The sequence below is a fragment of the Theobroma cacao genome, unplaced genomic scaffold (genome assembly GCF_000208745.1).
Source record: "Theobroma cacao cultivar B97-61/B2 unplaced genomic scaffold, Criollo_cocoa_genome_V2, whole genome shotgun sequence".
In the NCBI taxonomy this organism is placed as follows: domain Eukaryota; kingdom Viridiplantae; phylum Streptophyta; class Magnoliopsida; order Malvales; family Malvaceae; genus Theobroma; species Theobroma cacao.
In genome coordinates this window covers 83,115-89,039 of record NW_017234724.1, presented here as the reverse complement: position 1 = coordinate 89,039, position 5,925 = coordinate 83,115, and the positions used below count along the sequence as shown (strand labels likewise).

Here is a 5,925-nt window from a genome sequence, read left to right as displayed (position 1 = left end):
ATCGAAAACAATCAAAATAAAATTTTGACCACACAAGGGTATTTTGGTCATTTTTACCTAAAAATTTCGAAACCTGATAAAAATACAACGTATGGTAGAAAGATATCCATTTTCGATTAAAAATAAATTTTTGCAATCTAAATCATCCATTTGGAGTGAAAAGTTGACTAATTAGACTAAATAAAAATATTCGATAATATATTCTATTTTCTTATAAAACAATTTTTATAGAACTATGCATAAATAAGTTTTGTAGCGTTAGAACAAAATAAATTCATACACATAGTAAAACAATAAACCAAGTATTCAAAATTATCCTACAGTGGCATATGGACCCCGAGATAACCAAAAGTATGCAAGAATGTAGACCTACGATTTCCAAGGAAGTAAGTCCAAAAGAAATCCTTGATGAAATCGACTGCCTACAGATTATCTTGAACCTGAAATGGTTAAAAAAGAAAGGGTGAGTTTTCATAAACTCAGTGAGTAAACAAAGTCCGTCATTAACATCTAAAGCCGAGTAAATGGAGACAGTTAACTTTTCATCATACCATAATCCACAACATTTTGTACTTGTTTCAAATCATATAAAACAACACATTTCATTATAATACACATCACGACTTATGATTTTCTTAAAAACTTGGCTCATGCCAAAAATCATACTCGGTGATACCTTGGCCGAGGCATTCAACCGAGTCCGCCAAGGTTATTAAGTTAACAACTACTCATAAAAACATAGTTTAGCCATCCCTTGGTGTTGGCAGAGTTCATCCTCAAGTGGTGGTTCGGCGTGAAGTGAACTCTATCGTACCTTAGGAGATATCCTTTGCGCCTCTCCTACTAAGGTAAATATAACGGGGTTTACCGTGCCCCTCTAATAGGCTGGTCCACGGAAACCCGCCTACTGCAGTGGCTAATTAAATAACCCACCAATCAATAAAATTTTGACAGCATAACGTGGCTAACATAATACTACCCAACCTGTCAAAGGAAAACAAACAGTTTATATATTTCACAACCCAAAATCCCAGCCACATATGTCATCACGTATCAGTTCATAAATCATCAATTCCAAACATAGGTACGTAAACTTAAATATATAAGCAACATCAAAGGTTGGTCTCCACATACTCACATTTTCAGAAACATTATTGAATTGTAAAATAAGTCATAAACCTTATTCCTTAAATCGATTATTAGTCATAAAACATAAAATTCATTTAGGTTCAATATTCTTAAAATCATAAAAATGATTGTAAAAATACTCTAGATAGATAAGATGAACAGTGGTTACTCACTTTGACGGGAATTTACAACACTCCTATTCTTGATCCTCGGGTGCAATACCTTTGCCCTTATCCGAGGGCTCACCACCTATACATAATGTGCAACGGGAAATTTAATATACTTATGCTAAATCGTTACAAAACTATTCTATGTTCTATATGAATGCATGCAATGAAATGGGAGGTGTTCGGCCTATCGCGCACTATGCACTATTTAATCGGTCTAAACGTCCAATTCGATTCCAATTAATTTATTGCACTTCCAGTACTCCCCAAAATTCCACAAACTTCACTACAAGTCTATTCTAAGTGCAATTACCAAAATATCTCTCATTATGGTGCAAATTGCCAACAACGGGAGTAAAATTTTTCGGTACCCGTTTTCGATTTTCAGTATTCCTAAGCACTAAATACATCTAAATGGCATGAAAAACAACCAAATTCATCATCAATCCTCACCCATAAAATTCAGCCAAGATAGGTTCTATAATGGGCATGTGGATTTCTTGCTTAATTTTCATACTAAATGTTACTAAACACCTAAAAACACTAAGTTACCTTGAAATTCAACTAAATTCATCACCAACTTTCTCTCTCCAAATCTGGCCAGCATATTGCCCCTCATGAAAACTTGAATTTAATTCATGGAAAATGGAAAAAAATGCATGGGCAAGATGAATTTCAAGCTTAATATTAAAAATCTTACCTTTAGTCATCAATTTCTTGAAAATTCAACAATTTTTCCTTAGTTTTTCCTCCCTAGGGTTTTCCTTTTCTTTTCTTCTCTTTTCTGCAGGTGCTGGTCGGCCTTGAAATGCTGAGTGGAAGAGTGTGGGCTGGTTTTTAAATGGCAATATAAAAATATTAAAATTTTGACACATGTCATCTTTTTATTGGTCCACTTGTTTTAACTTAATTTTTAAGCCTTTTCTCACCACCACAAATGCTCTAATATTTATCCATAGCATAAAATAATAAGAGGTAGAATTGTGGAGCTTGACAAATGTCATGGTGGTGTAAAATTACAATTTTGTCACTGGGATGGTAAAATTACCATTTTACCCTTATGCTCTGAAAAATACCAGAATTAATTTTTTTTTTTCACTTCTTAACCTCAAATCATACTCCAATACTCAAATCATACTCTAATAAGTCAAATGGGGTCAAAAAATCTTTTCTAAAAATTCTCATTTTGTCCCCAGGTGACAAATGACCATTTTGCCCCTGGATAGTGAAAATTCCGTTTGACTCCAAATTGATCCTCGAACTCCAAATCACCATATTAAACCATTCTAGTACTTTAAAATCCTTAATTTCATCTCAAATTCTCTATTTGATCTAGTTCGAGGCTTAAATCAACTTTGTTGTACCTTTAGGTACAATACCTGCTTTTGTAAATTCTTCTTTAGGTACAATACCTGCTCCAGAAAAAATGAACAGAAAAAATGAAAACAAAATGAGAGAGGAAAATTTGAAAACAAAAATAAATATTAAATCTTTTGAACTGTTTGAAATTTAAAGAAGAAAAAATCTCTTTCCTGATTGGAACAATGAGAATGTGAGAGAAAAAGGAAAAAAAATCAAAAGTTGAAATAATTTTTAATTAAACAAATAAAATATAAAAAAATTAAAATAAAGGTTATTATTGTCTGTTTATAAAAAAAATGAATTGAAACTTTAACATTATCATCCATTTTGAGAAAACAACTAAAACAGCAACTTTATATGAAAAAAACTAACCTCATGGTATTATGTGAGAAAAGATTATATCACAAGAAATGTACGTAGAATTTAACTAAAAGAATATTATGATAAAGTTGATATTTAACTAAATTATACTTTCACATCAGAATGAGTTATCAATGATGGAAAAATATATATTATATTAGTTCATAAGTACGATGAGAAGTACTCTTTATAGTTGCATAAATTTATATGTAAAGTTTAATTTATTTTCTTATAATAAAGACCCCTAAGAAAAACATTTGTATTAAAAACATGAAAAAAAGTTCATTGTGAGCAATTTTCTCTTGTTGGTTGCATCATATGGAAGTCGTCAGAGCAATACTAAAATAATGGTAGTAAAAGCAGAAGCCAGCTTATAAGATCGTATATGCATAAATGTTGCAGAGGCAAGAGGCAAATTATTTATTCATAAAGCTGAAAGACTACAAAGCTGGGATGTGAAGACACACCCTTTAAGCACCTTTTTTTTCATAGAGGTTGGAAGCCATGCATCATCGTGTCATATTCATAATTCATCTCAAGGTTGGGCCACCTTTTTTTGCTTTTTTTTTTTTAAGTTATTCATTCAATTGCATGGTTATGAGATGAAGACCAAAATCGATAGCAATAATAGACATACGGACGAAAATCTTAAGTCAGAAAATGTTAAAAGAGCTTGTGACCACGCGCTAGTACCATTAAAGGAGAAGCAGATGCCTTTGTATCATTGCATTTAGCTCTGAACAGCAACGTGACTTCTTTATTTGAGACGCCCTGTTACTATCTATCAATTTTTTATTTTTGAATATAAAATAATTAAAAGAGAAGATAAAGCTTGGTAAATAAATCAAAGACCTTAGTAAACCTATTCACTATCACTCTATAATCGTCCAGTTTGAAAATATCAGACAAAAATTATTCTACGTGATAAAGTTTAAATGAGATGAAAGAACTGTGTCTTACTTGTTGCTTTCCATAGGCACATCATGAGTTTGCAAATACGATATAGCATTTTTCTTGTGTAATAATGTGAAAAATTCTAAAATTACCTTCGAAATAAAAAATCAATTCTACAATTTATATCTTAAAAAATTTCAATTTGATTATATATGTAATTTATACTTTATGGTTAATTTTAAGATATTAGTCATATGAAGAAAAATTTATCCTTTTGATCTTATGATTCTGGAGAGGTAAAGAGTATAACAAAATCGTGCTTCTAGGCCAAAATAGCAGTAAAAAATTGAGCCAAAATTTTTGTGTTATCCTTACTTAATCTCAATTTTTAATTTTTATCCCACTTCGTTTAATCCTAATTTATTGTTTAATTTTTAATTTTATTTATGACCTAAAATTTATTATTTGATTTATTTTTATAATGTGTACTTGACGTAAGTATGAAATGTATAGTATAAATATGGATAAAATATCAAATAAAATTAGAAAAATATATCATACGTGGCAGGTAACATAAGGTCTTGTCAATTTTGTTTTGTCATCATTGGTCTTTGACAGGTTCGTCAATAAATGCACAAGTTTTGTGACGATAATAGTGAGAGGCAATTGAGATACAAGATAAGATAACGTATGGACAAAAAATATTGTCCGTATTGCTTATAATTTATTAATTTTATGAGAATATATTAGATATGAGAATTTAGACATAATATGATAACATGATACAAAAAGATATGATATTAAATTTTGTATCTTAATCATGTCAAATATGATTAATTCATTTAAAATATATTTAAACATATTTAATTAATCATAGTAATCGTATTATCGTGTTTAAACATGTATACATGACACGTTTTAGATGTTAATGATAGATTTTATTAGTATGATAATGAATTTTATGTATGTTATTTATATTAATTTTTATTATATTTGATGTTATTATAATTTTATTATAATTATTGATTTTAAATTTGAATAATTAAATTATTTTTAATTGTAAATATTTTAAGTTAATCATATTAAACTTGTTAGGAAAAATTATGTTAATCATATTTATTAATCTTGTTGTGTTGTATAAAAAATCTTAACAGGATTTATAAATATGATAGTCATATCGTGTCGTGTTATACAGTTATTAAATATATCTGTGTACGTGTTTCAAATGCTGATACGAATAATTTTTCGTGTCGTATTGATATTTAACCTTATCATATTTCATATCTTAATCGTATTGACACAATAAAGACATTAAAATATAAATTGCCAGGTCTAGAATGGACAATGGACATAAATAATCAACAAAACAAAAGGAATAATATTTTAAAAATTAGGAAAATTAAAAATATAATTTTGATCAATACACTTTTTTTCCAGCTAATACTATCTTCTTATATTGCTTTTATTTTTTAGATGCTAATTCTTTATTCTTTTAATAAATATAAAATTTAATTTACCTTCATTTTCTCCAAAAAAAATTATTAATCATTTTAAGGGCCCGTTTATAATTCAAATGAACTCAACAACACCATGTCATTAATCCCACTTTATAAATGAAACACAATATATTTGATTAAAATTTTGAATATATCACCTTTAAAATGATTTATTATTGTAATTATATGCATATATAATCAAAAAGTTAAACTTACGAGAAATTATAAATCATTTTTCAATTTTTTTTGTTCTAATTTGGTATAAATTTTTAGGACGTAAAAAAATTAAAAACATTTTTCATTAAATGCTATAAAAAGATTTGTTTGATTAATTTTTTATTACTTATAATTGGTTACTTACATATTAATTTTCTAAAAAATTTTATGAAACAAAAACAAAAGCACAAGGTCAACAACAATATAATAATTAAATCAAAACGTATGAATACTTAAAATGTAACACAAATTATAACTTAATTAATTAATCTATATAAAATTAAAATAATTTATTTTATCAT

The 5,925-nt window shown here is 28.1% G+C and overlaps 1 long non-coding RNA gene across 1 annotated transcript; it reads right to left on the bottom strand.

Moving 5' to 3' along the window:
* Positions 1–301: 301 nt before the first annotated feature.
* Positions 302–2,140, bottom strand: LOC108663857. Its single transcript, XR_001929958.1, has 3 exons — positions 1,996–2,140; positions 1,302–1,377; positions 302–440 (listed from the first exon to the last, which is right to left on the bottom strand). It is a non-coding gene; the product is annotated as an uncharacterized LOC108663857 (long non-coding RNA).
* Between the last annotated feature and the right edge of the window lie 3,785 nt (positions 2,141–5,925).